This window comes from Elgaria multicarinata, chromosome 12 (assembly GCF_023053635.1).
Source record: "Elgaria multicarinata webbii isolate HBS135686 ecotype San Diego chromosome 12, rElgMul1.1.pri, whole genome shotgun sequence".
Lineage (NCBI taxonomy): Eukaryota > Metazoa > Chordata > Lepidosauria > Squamata > Anguidae > Elgaria > Elgaria multicarinata.
The window spans coordinates 7100970-7115467 of NC_086182.1; positions in this window are offsets into that span (position 1 = coordinate 7100970).

Sequence of the window (14498 nt, forward strand, 5' to 3'; positions counted from 1 at the left end):
AAAACCCATTAAGGAAAAAAGACAGAATAGCTCCACAAGGCCTTCTGACTGTTAGTGCTAGGGTCCCCTTTGCCTGGAAGCATCAAGGAATGGAAGGAAGAAAAGGGGGCGGGGACTGGGCTCAGCTCCGCCCACTGCTGGCCTGCAGCCCCCCCCGCCCCCCCCCCCCCAACTGCAGGTGAACCTCAAGGGCCAGGCAGATCCAGCCCAGTTGCTTCTCTCCGCCAGCAACGGCGCTGCCAGGGAAGTGGAGCTGAACAGGGTGACATTTTCTTTGCAAGAGGGTAGATGGGGGGGGGGGGGAGAGAGGGTGCCAGAAGTGGGGAGCCATACACCTGTTTAACACAAGTTGGGTGCTACGATGAAGTTGCCAAGCCTGGGATTGCTGCTGCAGCGGCGGCTGGGGGAGACACAGCACCTGTGGAGGAGCTTCCAGGACGGTTGTGAGAGAAAAAGGAGTGGCAGCAGAGGAGGCAGCTCAGGCAGCAATTCTCCCCCCACCCCTCCATGCCCCATGTAGGATTTCTAAATAAACCCCCAGAATGTCGAGGCTCTGGGACAGCGATTCCAAATGGAAAAGCTGGCAGGAAGCCCGTGTGGAGTTGCACTTACACGGTTGGGCCCAGTAGAGGTTGGTGGCGCTGATGTACGTGGGGTGGGGAATCCGCTCCGGGTTTCAGTCAGAACTCTGAAGGAGCTCTCCAAGGTGCAGACAGCTCCTTGGAGCGCGCCCTCAGAGTTCTGACCGGTTCTGAATGAAACCCGGAGCGGATTCACCACCCCACTGACCACTTATTTATTTATATATTACATTTATACCCTGCCTTTTTTCCTCCAAGGAATCCAAGGCAGCGTACATAATCCTCCTCCCCTCCATGTTATCCTCACAACAACAACAACCCTGTAAGGTAGGTTGGGCTGAGAGTCTGTGACTGGCCCAAAGGCACCCAGTGGGTTTCCATGGCCGAGTGGGGACTAGAACCCGGATCTCCGGACTCCCAGCCCATCACCTCAGCCATTAAGCCACACTGGCTTTCACCTTGGAGAGCTCCTTTAGAGTTCTGACTGGTTTTGACTAAAACCTGGAGCGGATTCACCACCCCATGCACATGGGAACCACCAGCCTCCACTGGTTAGACTAGGGAAATGCTAGTTTAAATCCCACATAGTCATGAAGCTCACTGGGTGACCTTGTGGTAGAGGCTCTCTCTCAGACTTACCTCCCTCACAGGGTTGTTGTGAGGAAAAATGAGGCGAAATGCTATCTTGTGTTCCTTGGACGAAAGGCAGGACGAGACAATGTCAACACCAACTCCTCTGGTTTCTGGTGATCTGCTACCTGCAAGTCAGAATGGCCTCTGGGCCAGGATCCTGCCTTATTTTGCCCGCTCTTCTCCTGCTGCATCAGTGCCAGCTCCAGGTTTTAAGGGCCCCTGAGGCAAGACACCCTCCATGGGACCCCTCCCTCAGTGACTGAACCATCTCACCCCTCTTGTCCCCTGCTGCTTTTGCTCTTCCTCCTCTTAAGAACATCAGAAGCAAAGACCAGACCAAGGGTCCATCTAGTCCAGCACTCTGTTCTCACAATGGCTAACAAGCTGTCGACCAGGAACCCACAAGCAAGGCATGAGTACAACAGCACTCTCCTGCCCATGTCCCCCAGCAACTGGAATATATAGGTCCCCAAACGCCCTTCGTCGCCCCACAACCGGCTTGGAATAATAATAATAATAATAATAATAATAATAATAATAATAATAATAATAACGACAACAACAACAACAACTTTATTTTTTACCTGCCTCTCCGTTTGGATTGAGGCAGGGAAAAACAATGTAGCCACGGGACAATGATGTTTTATGGAAATCACTGGCTACACGTAGCTAAACACTGCCTCCTTAGCAGTGGCTTTCATGCTGGATCAGATTGAGGGTCCATCTAGTCCAGCACTCTGTTCACTCAGTGGCCAACCAGTTGTCGACCAGGGACTCACAAGCAGGGCACAGTGCAACAGCACTCTCCCACCCATGTTCCCCACACAAGCATGCTGGTGGTAGCACATAGCCATCGGGACTAGTAGCCCTTGATAGCCTTCTCTTCCAGCAATTTATCCAGCCCTCTTTTAAAGCCATCCAAATTGGTGTCCATCACTATGTCTTGTGGTAGTGAGTTCCATAGTTTAACTCTGCGTTGTGTGAAGAAGTACTTCTTTTTCTATGTCCTGAATCTCCTGCCAATGACCTTTATGGGATGACCGCAGTTCTAGTATTATGAGAAAAATGCCTCCCTATCCACATTCTTCACGCCAGGAATAATTCTGTACACCTCTATCACATCTCCCTTTAGCCTCCTTTTTTCCAAGCTGAACTTTTCAGCATTGCAGAGAGCCAGGGAGGGGTGGGGGTGGGGGCAGGTAGGCTGTGGCATCTCCTCAGAGGCCAGAGCACCAGCCAATGTGCAATGACAAAGAAGAAAGCAAGGCCAGGGCCCCCTTGCGTGTGGGCCCCTGTTTGGTGTTGGGAGTCACGTAACTACCATGACTACCCTGGTTCAGCTCACTCCTCATAAACATAGTCTGTTTGTCACTGAAGCAGATGCTTAGCTGTGACCTACCAACCCATGCTAGGCCTCCTGGGGGATTTCTGTTGGCAGGAAATTCTTCATGGAAACCTATACAGATAGTCTCTATCTACAATCTTCATAATTTCTGAGCCTGGGTACAAAGATCAATGAGTGTTCTGTTTTCCCCAGAAGATCCTGGTTGAGCCGTACCTGGACAAAGGCTGCCACCTGGTGGCCAACCCAAATGGCAAATGAGAATCAACGCAGGCATAGAGTCCCAGGCACCCTTGACTGGGGAATACGCGGATGGGATTGTACTTAAGTCCTACTCATTCATGGCTATTGTCTGCATTCATATTTGGAAGTTATTGACCTAAGCAAGAGTAAAGACAGACATAAGATTGAGTTGTCACCTTCGGTTGGTCACCCACGGCATATTCGCCTAGCTTCACAATTTGCCTTCTAGTCAGGGTGACCATATGAAAAGCAGCACAGGGCTCCAGTATTTTAAACAGTTGTATTGAAAGGGGAATTTCATCAGGTGTAATTTGTGTGCACGCAGCACTTGCCGAAGTCCCCTCTTCATCACAACAGTTAAAGCTGCAGGAGCTATACTAGTGACAAGATACAAAAGAGGGCAAGGCTCCTGCGGCTTTATCTGTTGTGATGAAGAGGGAATTTCACCAGGTGCTGCATGCATACAAATGACCCCTGCTGAAATTCCCCTTTCAATACAACTGTTAAAGATATAGGAGCCCTGTCCTCTTTTCCTAACTCTAGCAAGTCAAAGACCTGGATACTCTGTCAGTCTTTCCCTTCTCATGCATTGGGTGAGGCACCTGGTTTCTTTTTAAGCACTACAATATACAGATATTCATATCTATGTCTATGTTTCCACTCCCCCTCTCCCTATATATACAATCACAAACATTTTAAACAGTTTCAAAACCTCTCTGGGAATTTGTGTGTGTGGCAACATCATGGGAGCTATCCAATAGGTGCCTTCCACAACTGACATTTCCCCCATTTCAAACTGATCATGCTGGAAATTTGCAGAACCAGGCGTTGTTTTTCCCAGAACAGAAACGGGTACATATGTAATGAACATGGCAAAAAGGCTTTCAAACTGGCCCGACTGCTCTAAAACTGTTACGTCTGTCGTCACTCGTAAACAATAGCACATTCTCTCTAGCAAAGGGCATATAGTGTGTATTATCCCCCTTAATCCAATAAAGATCCCCTGGAAGGGGAATAGGATCAAACACAGCCTTAACTGCATTATCTATAGATTCCTTTCTCCCTTTCTGCTTCTTAATCCTAATCAATCCCATTTTCTTTCCACCTCTGGAGTCTTAGGTCCATTGCTTGCCCTATTCCATTTCCACCAGGCCAGTGATATGCTAAGGTGCTCACCTCTCCTTTAAATAGCAGGCTTGGAGCAATTAGTTCCCCAATTAAGGAATGCAAACCAGCAGGTCTGGGGCTAGGGCTGTGTTTTGTTCCTCCTCCCTTGAACTACAGGGAATTCAGGCCAGCTGGGAACGGCCCAACTGCACAAGCCATCCAAAAGGTCTCTTGTGGGGAGGGCAATGCTTCTTAGCACAATGTAGAAAAGGAGAGGTGCCTCCCAGGGGATGTATCCTTTCCACTGGCCATCTCCAAGCTTCCATTATGCCCATCTATAGCTGTCGTGCCAGCAAAGGCTGGTAGTTCAAAGCAAGGAGGCCTGTGCATCAGGACCTTCCACTGAATTGGAGAAGGGAGCGTCTTAGCACCTGGATGTGCTAAGAACATCCCCCCCACCCCCACCCCCGGTGTCCCCAGTATCCAGCATCCAAATGTAACCTTCTACTCATGAATTGACTATCTCAAGAACAAAAGATATCTGTTCCACAAAACAGCCCAACGTCAGCTGCGGGGGGAGCTACGGGACGGGTGGACGTTCTTCCTGATGGCTCAATATGGTTCTTCCCTACTTCTCGTCTTTAGCTCTCTGGGAAAGTAAAAGCTGGTTTGGCTTGGGCAGAGAGATGTTCTAAACCAGACTTCCCCAACCTGGTGCTCTCCAGATGTGTTGGACTCCAACTCCCAGCATCCTCCAGCCAGCATGGGAGTTGAAGTCCAACACACCTGAAGGACATCAGGGCTTGATCTACACTTGTGTTTTTGATCGGTATTGAAGTGCACTGATAATTATTGGGATACATTATTTTCTGACTAATATCCTGACCACCCATCAAGTCTCTAATACTTCCCCTTTCAGAAACCAGCCTTGATACTCTGTCCCTTTTGATTTGATTTGATTTATTACATTTATATACCGCCCCATAGCCGAATCTCTCTGGGTGGTTTACAAAAGTTAAAAACAGTGAACATTAAAAAGTATACAAAATTTAAAACCATCAAAAACATACTGGGCGAGATGGATCAATGTTGTTTTGGTTAATTCTTAACGCATTTTCAAAAGTGCCATCCCTTTTGCCCAAGTCTCTTTTCAGCCCACATTCCGGCTCAAAGGAGGCCCTACTGCATCCTGGAACTTCCTGATCTTTCTTTGGCTGTATCTAACCCATCATTGAGGATTCCTCCTCTTTTCTCAGAAAATTAAGGACCAGTAGGTAACAACACCGACCCTGCCATTTCTCCTCCTTCCTTATTCCATGCTTCCTTGCCTTGAGATGCTTGGCTCTTCTCTCTCTCTCTCTCTCTCTCTCTCTCTCTCTCTCTCTCTCTCTCTCTCTCTCCTCTCCTCTCCTCTCCTCTCTTACCTTTTGGAATAGGGTTCAATTTTGTACCTTGTACCTTCTTCATAAACTCTCTTTCCTTGAATGTCCTTAAGTCTCAGCTCTGTCTTCCCTTCCCAGGGACCTTATAGTGACACTCCGCTATCTAGAGTCTAGACCAAAGGCCCTAACTTATGTACACTCCTGTTAATTTGGCTATGGTACGAGATTTCTGAACCAGCTTTACCAGCTAGGAACCTAACTGATAATGAGTCAGACTATTGGTCTGTCTAGCCCAGTATTGTTGACCATGACTGGAGCTTTTCATGCCTTATCTGGAGGTGCCAGGGATTGAAGCTGGGACCGTCTACATGCAAAGCAGGTGCTCTACCACTGAGCTACGGGCCCTCCCAAGATAGAACCCAGGGCTGCAAGGGGAAGTGGTTTCCCTAGTACCAGTTTCATTCTCCAATCATCCGTTGTTCCTGAGGGCACAGGACAATGAAGCCTGGTTCAAACATGTCAGATATATGTGGACTGAGCAGAGAACACAACACAACAATCTTAGATAGCTCATGGCTGCAAAGGGTCATATTGGTGTTTGCGCTAGGAGTACCTATATGTCATGGGCCAACTACAAGAGTGGGACTGTTGTGTCCCACTCACTCCATACAGAAAGACACTATTTGGATGCGTACTTTCATGACACCAACCTTCAGCGGGAGCCAGGATGTGGACACAACAGATGGAACCAGTTCGATCGAGAAGACCAGGGGTGTAAGCAGAGGTGTAGCTAGGGGTGGACCTCAGGACAGACTTCCAGGGAGCCTGTAGCTGGGTGGTGGTGCTTGCAAATGACCATCCAGAGAGCAGCAAGTGATGAGGGGTGGCATACAGTCCTTGTGCCTGGGCCTGATCTGTCACAGGCACCCTGGGACACATCAGGGCTGACACTGCTCATCACAGCATCCTTTCTTCTTCTTTTTGAACATTTCAGAATTAGAAAGAAGCTGACTGGGCATGAATAGGGTGACAGATGCTCCCTGTATTATTTTAAAACCATTGCTCAATCTAGCCCAGTATTGTTGACACTGACTGGCAGCTGCTCCCTGTGGTTTCAGACAGGAATTTTTCCTGCCTTACCTGGAGATGCTGGGGATTGAACTTGTCACCACGGGCATCGGTAGCCCTACTCGTTTCCTGCTGTTTTATCCCTCAGCTTCCAAATCACGTGAGGCACTGGTTCCTCTCTATTTGGCCCTGGTTAGGCCTCATCTTGAGTATTGTGTCCAGTTACGGGCACCACACTTCAAGAAGGATGCAGACAAGCTGGAGAGTGTTCAGAGGAGGGCAACCTGGACGATCAGGGGTCTGGAAACAAAGCTCTATGAAGAGAGACTGAAACAACTGGGCATGTTTAGCCTGGAGAAGAGAAGATTGAGGGGAGACATGGTAGCACTCTTCAAAGACTTAAAAGGTTGTCACACAGAGGAGGGCCAGGATCTCTTCTCGATCCTCCCAGGACACGGAATAACGGGCTCAAGTTAAAGGAAGCCAGATTCCGGCTGGACATCAGGAAAAACTTCCTGTTAGAGCAGTACAACAATGGAACCAGTTACTTAGGGAGGTTGTGGGCTCTCCCACACTGGATGCTTTCAAGAGGCAGCTGGACAACCATCTGTCAGATATGCATTAGGATGGATTCCTGCATTGACCAGGGGGTTGGACTCGAGGGCCTTATAGGCCCCTTCCAACTCTACTATTCTATGTTTCTATGATTCTATGAATGGGCAACTCTGATATCCAGTTCTTCCTTCAGATGCTGTTTTATCTTTCAACCAGGCTTGGGCAGGAACTACACTCCTGCTTTATAATGGTTTATAACGGTTTTGATGATGGTTGGGGCCCAGGACACATTCCATATACCTTTTTCAAACTGTTTTCAAAGTGTTCTATCCTGCTTGGTGTGGATCTGGCCTCTGACCGGGCAGCCTTTCAATCAGAGGACTGCCCTCTGTCAAAGAGGACACATGGCTGCCATATAGCTGTGGGATTGGTGTTTGAGGCTTGCTACATCAGCGATGGACAACTTGTTGCCTTCCAAATGTTTTGGCCTACAACTCCCATCAACTACCTAGCCAGCACAGCCAATGGTGTAGGGTGATGGGAATTGTAGGCTTTCACCAACATCTTTGCAGTTTTGCTGACACACACATCTGGATTTAGAGCCTTGTGTTGTTGTACGGCCACAACTGATGCCTAATCAGGGGTAGGAAACTTGGTGCCCTCCAGATGTTTCAGACTACTGTTCCCATAATCCTTGACTGTGGCCAATGCTATCCAGGGCTGATGGGAGTTGTAGTCCAAAACATCTGGAGGGCACTAGCTTGCTTACCCGTCTCCCAGATGCTCTTCTCTCTGATCCCCGCGGTACTGGGTCCAACTGTGGAATTCAATGGTATTCCAAGGCAGAATTGCAGCACCCAAAACAGGTCCTTGAGCTGAGCCCTGCAATCGAAAACTGAGTGCTCATGCAAAGTTTTTGGAGCTCTGATGAAAAACGGGCTTGCGTATCTCACTGAGAATTGAAGAGCAGCTGTCTTCTTTCCCTCCCCACATGCCTCCCCCACTGGCAGTTCTGGAGTTATCCCACCCCCTGCTGCTCCCAGTTCTCTTAGACCTTTATGTCCCGTTGGCCGTTTCATGGCCTTCGGATACCGAAGCAGAAAATAACACCCGGACTGAGCCGATTCAACAGGTGCCGGGGTGGCTGTCAAACAAGTGGCTTTGCCCGCCTTCTGCCATATCCAGAACTTCACTTCCACTCCTGTTGGGGTTCGTGGGCCCTCAGTCGCTCCCATCCCCATCCTGCCCTTTGATGTCATCATGGGATGGCCGCGGATGCTGGCCGCTGGCCCAGAAGGGCAGGTGCAACGCAATCCCCTGAATGCAACCTTTTGTGTGGGCCTCTGGCACTCAGGCAAGGTCTGGCAGGACGTGCAGATGGAATAAGCCTGGAGTTATGCGGGCAGGCGGTTCCACAAAACAGCCCAACGTCAGCTGCGGGGGGAGCTACGGGACAGGTGGACGTTCTTCCTGATGGCTCAATATGGTTCTTCCCTAGTTCTCGTCTTTAGCTGTCTGGGAAAGTAAAAGCTGGTTTGGCTTAGGCAGAGAGATGTTCTAAACCAGACTTCCCCAACCTGGTGCTCTCCAGATGTGTTGGACTCCAACTCCCAGCATCCTCCAGCCAGCATGGGAGTTGAAGTCCAACACACCTGAAGGACACCAGGGCTTGATCTACACTTGTGTTTTTGATCGGTATTGAAGTGCACTGATAATTATTGGGATACATTATGCTTTCCGTATACTGTCTAGTGTTATTTCCCACTTTTTATTCCATATTATCCAAAATATCACAACAGATGTCATTGTGTGCAGTATAAGATACAAATGGGCAGGAGGGATGTAGCAGCACTATGGTGGGACCATATTGCTATGACATGAGGTGTAGGTCTGGCCTAGCTTGCAGAAAGCAGCTCTTAGCTTATTTCAGTCATCATCATCGTCATCGTCATCATTTCTATACCACCCCATCTCTCTGGGCAGTTTACACCAATTCATAAAAATACAAAATTCAACATAATAAAAATAGTTTAAAGATTTTTAAATAGAAAATTTGGAACAATGTAAACAGCTAACAACGATTTAAATCAAATATTCTTACCCTTTCAAATACGGGATTTTCTACACCCTTTTTATTGTCACTGGGTTATGATGGAGCAAAGTCAGCACTGTTGCAAAATCTTAAAGATATTGAAATGCAGTCTCACATGGCTGAAATTACAAGTTGCGCATCTAATAAGCTTTATGTGCATTTAGACCCTTCTTTCCTTGACCTTCCGAAATACCTGGTTGATTTACCCTCTGTTAAGATGAGAACAGCCTTTTCCTGGGCAAGGTTAAATGTACTCCCTATGGCAGACTGTATGGGGCTATAGGAAAAAGAGGCGACTACCTCTGGTGCTATGAAATGTCAAAAAGGGTTTTTTATTTTTCTGTATGACATATAAAAAATGTTCTAAAAACTTTAAACCAAACTTGTACAATGCTCAACGTTTCGATCTTGTGGATCCTTCGTCAGGTGCTATAAGATATTCAAGACAAATATATATAAAGTCATATTACATTATAAACAAGTTCATCCAACTTAAAATTAAATAAAAGGAAACAACACTCATAGTCTAATACAATATACAGTCATGTGAAAAAGAAAGTACACCCTCTTGGAACTGTATGATTTTACATATCAGGACATAATAACAATCATCTGTTCCTTAGCAGGTCTAAAAATTAGGTAAATACAACCTCAGATGAACAACAACATATGACATATTACACTGTGTCATGATTTATTTAACAGAAATAAAGCCAAAATGGAGAAACCATGTGTGAAAAAGTAAGTACACCTTATGATTCAATAGCTTGTAGAACCACCTTTAGCAGCAATAACTTGAATTGTTTTCTGTATGACTTTATCATAGAATCATAGAATATTAGAGTTGGAAGGGGCCTACAAGGCCATCTAGTCCAACCCCCTGCTCAATGCAGAAATCCACCCTAAAGCATCCCTGACAGATGGTTGCCCAGCTGCCTCTTGAATGCCTCTAGTGTGGGAGAGCCCACAACCTCCCTAGGTAACTGGTTCCATTGTCGTACTGCTCTAACAGTCAGGAAGTTTTTCCTGATGTCCAACCGGAATCTGGCTTCCTGTCACTTGAGCCCGTTATTCCGTGTCCTGCACTCTGGATCGAGAAGAGATCCTGGCCCTCCTCTGTGTGACAACCTTTTAAGTCTTTGAAGACTGCTATCATGTCTCCCCTCAATCTTCTCTTCTCCAGGCTAAACATGCCCAGTTCTTTCAGTCTCTCTTCATAGGGCTTTGTTTCTAGACCCCTGATCATCCTGGTTGCCCTCCTCTGAACACGCTCCAGCTTGTCTGCATCCTTCTTGAATTGTGGAACCCAGAACTGGACACAATACTCTAGATGAGGCCTAACCAGGGCCGAATAGAGAGGAACCAGTACCTCATGTGATTTGGAAGCTATACTTCTAATAATGCAACCCAAAATAGCATTTGCCTTTCTTGCAGCCATATTGTTCCTCTCACATCGTTGTGGAGGAATTTTGGCCCACTCTTCTTTACAACGTTGCTTCAGTTCATTGAGGTTTGAGGGCATTTGTCTATGCACAGCTCTCTTAAGGTCCCGCCACAGCATTTCAATCGGGTTGAGGTCTGGACTTTGTCTGGGCTATTGCAACACCTTGATTCTTTTCTTTTTCAGCCATTCTGTTGTACATTTGCTGGTGTGCTTGGGATCATTGTCCTGTTGCATGACCCAATTTCGGCCAAGCTTTAGCTGTCGGACAGATGGCCTCACATTTGACTCTAGAATGCTTTGGTATACAGAGGAGTTCATGGTCGACTCAATGACTGCAAGGTTCCCAGGTCCTGTGGCTTCAAAACAAGCCCAAATCATCATCCCTCCACCACCGTGCTTGACAGTTGGTATGGGGTGTTTGTGCTGATACGCTGTGTTTGGTTTCCGCCAAACGTGGCGCTGTGCATTATGGCCAAACATCTCCACTTTGGTCTCGTCTGTCCAAAGGACATTGTTCCAGAAGTCTAGTGGTTTGTTCAGGTGCAACTTTGCAAACCTAAGCCGTGTTGCCACGTTCTTTTTAGAGAGAAGAGGCTTTCTCCTGGCAACCCTTCCAAACAAACCATACTTGTTCAGTCTTTTTCTAATTGTACTGTCATGAACTTTAACATTTAACATGCTCACTGAGGCCTGTAGAGTCTGAGATGTAACTCTTGGGTTTTTGCAATCTGACCTTGGGGTGATTTTGCTGGGACGTCCTCTCCTGGGAAGATTGGCAACAGTCTTGAATGTTTTCCACTTTTGAATCATCTTTCTCACTGTAGAATGATGGACTTTAAATTGTTTGGAAATGGCCTTATAACCCTTCCCAGATTGGTGGGCAGCAGCAATTGCTTCTCTAAGATCATTGCTGATGTCTTTCCTCCTTGGCATTGTGTTAACACACACCTGAATGCTCCAGACCAGCAAACTGAAAAAACTTTGACTTTTATTGAGGTGGTCATACTTGCTGATGATCAATTAATCACGGGCATTTGAATAGCAGGACCTGTCTGCTACGTAGCATCCTAATTCCTATGGAAGCAGTCAGGGTGTACTTACTTTTTCACACATGGCTTCTCCATTTTGGCTTTATTTCTGTTAAATAAATCATGACACAGTGTAATATGTCATGTGTTGTTGTTCATCTGAGGTTGTATTTTCCTAATTTTTAGACCTGCTAAGGAACAGATGATTGTTATTATGTCCTGATATGTAAAATCATACAATTCCAGGAGGGTGTAGTTTCTTTTTCACACGACTGTATGGACCTTTACACTAAGTTTCTACTGGACTAACCTACTCATTTTCCCTCTTTTTTCACAAGACTGTATGGGGCGCCTCAAGGGTATCCCCAAGGAAGCCAGAGGTTGTCCTTGCAACCTTTTTATTTTAGAAGACGTCACCCATTTTATTTTAGAATGCAAAGTCTAATCAGACATTAGGAAAAGTTATATCCTTCCTTTGCTAGTTTGGATGAAGGAAAGATCATCCCTCAAAAACTGTGTTTTTTATTGAATGATTTTAACAAATATGTAACTCTTAGAACTGCTAAATTTCTTGTCCTTGCCCTGCTCTTGCACACAAAGGCCAAGGGAATGAATAAATGTAACACATCTATGTGAAGCTATATGGTGGCTGGTTGCTAAGTACAATAAACTTGACTTGGACTAAACATTTTCCCCTAATAGACCTGTTCTAAAACAGAAGATCAGTTTTACTCCACTTTAAATGACATTGGGTGCCTTTAGATGGGGTCTCCTAGCACTAACCATTGAAAGCATTGTGTTGCTGATCTGTCCTTTTTTCCCTTAACAGAAGAAGTGATGGGTAAACCCAGGAGAGCTGCAAACTGAAGACAGCGACATCTGGAAAAAACACCCCACCATAGAATTCCATGAATGAGGCAGTATGATTGCACGGTAAACACCTGGCCTGGAAGTACCCACCGTGACAATCAAAAAATTATGGGAACTGTAGCAATAGTAAGGTGTTGAGCATATGCTTAGAAACTGCTCACGCTGCCTCTCAGAACTACAATTCTCCAAAGTCCCTGGGGAAATGCTTATTAAAATCAGTTTATGTTTGTGGCTGAAATATTGTTAGGCTGCAATCCTATAGCCACTTACCTAAGAGTAAGCCTCATTGAAATCAATTAGACTTACTTCTGAGTAGACATGTATACACTTGGGTTGTATCTGTGAAACCACCAGTTGGTGGTGAGAACCTTTGGTACTTAACCCACGCCAGGCAGACACCTTAAGGAAGGTCTGTCAACCTTATTGAAAAGAAGGGCTCTCGCTCAGTGGTCCCCAGGTGTGTGAAATTCAAACGTCCCCAGGCTCAATTGCCAGCAAGCTGAGTCTGGGAAGAACTCTTGCCTGAAACCCGAAGAGCTGTTGACAGTGCCAGTCCTGATGGGCCAATGGTCTAATTGGGATAAGGCAGCTGTCTTGTGTTTCTAAATCTTGCTGGTGGCATTTGCAGTGTATTTGTAACGCCAATGAATGGAGTATTTTGAATGGAAAATACACGAGTACAGCTCCCTCTAGTGGTTAATCCTGTTTAACTAGGGAAGTTGGAAATCAAACCTGGGACGTCCTGCTCTATCACTGCCTTGACCCTGACCTGGACAAAATGGGGCTAGCTGGACCCATGCTCTGCCTTGATTTGTATATGTAGGGTGACCATATGAAAAGGAGGACAGGGCTCCCGTATCTTTAATAGTTGCATAGAAAAGGGAATTTCAGCAGGTGTCATTTGTATATATGGAGAACCTGGTGAAATTCCCTCTTCATCACAACAGTTAAAGGTGCAGGAGCTATACCAGAGTGACCAGATTTAAAAGAGGGCAGGGCACCTGCAGCTTTAATGGTTGTGATGAAGAGGAAATTTCACCAGGTTCTCCATATATACAAATGACACCCGCTGAAATTTCCTTTTCAATACAATTTTAACTTGGTGTTTTAAATTTGTAATTTTGCATTGCTGCTGTTTTTATCTGGTTGAGCTTTTATATTGTATTTTATATTATAGAATTTATACTGTTGTTTTATACTTTGAATGTTTTTAATTTTTGTGAACTGCCCAGAGAGCTACAGCTATTGGGCGGTATAGAAATGTAATAAATAAATAAATAAATAAATAAAAATAAATAAATAAACTGTTAAAGATACAGGAGCCCTGTCCTCCTTTTCATATGGTCACCCTAGTATATGTTAAGTGGGTGGGCCGAAGACTGGGAGACACTCAGGCTGCCTGGAGATGCACTGGGGCCAACCAAGTGGTGGAAACCGCAAACAGCAACTTTTGTTTCCTTCTGTTGAGAAATGTGAATGGAGCTCATTTCAGCAGAAAGTCTCCTTACTTAACAGCACAGTCATTCATTTCTGGAAATCCTCTCACAGGGCACTAATGACTGGGGCAGTTCTGCTTCTCTGCCAATCTTCATGGTGTTGGGGCATGTATATATGTATTTAAAAGATTTACATCTCTCCTTTGCATATAAACAATAGCGTCCAAAGCAGCTTACAAACTAGCATTTAAAATCACAATCACCATTAACTAGAGACAGATATGCATAGGGTGACCATATGGAAAGGAGGACAGAGCTCCTGTATCTTTAACCACTGTTGTATAGAAAAGGGAATTTCAGCGGGTGTCATTTCTATGCATGCAGCACCTGGTGAAAGTCCCTCTTTATCACAACAGTTAAAGTTGCAGGAGCTATATAGAGGGGCCAGGTCCAAAAGAGGGCAGAGCTCCAGGTGCGGCATGCATACACCTGCTGAAATTTCCTTTTCTATACAACTGTTAAAGATATAGGATCCCTGTCCTCATTTCCATATGGTCACCCTAGATATGCATAATTTGCATAATAAATAATAAATAAATAATCATTCACTTCAAATTTGTGCAATGGTGTGATATGCCCTCTGGTGGTCAGTCTCACAATAGCACCTTTTCTGAAGGATGACAGGAATCCTTACCAAATCTGCCTATGACACAAAAC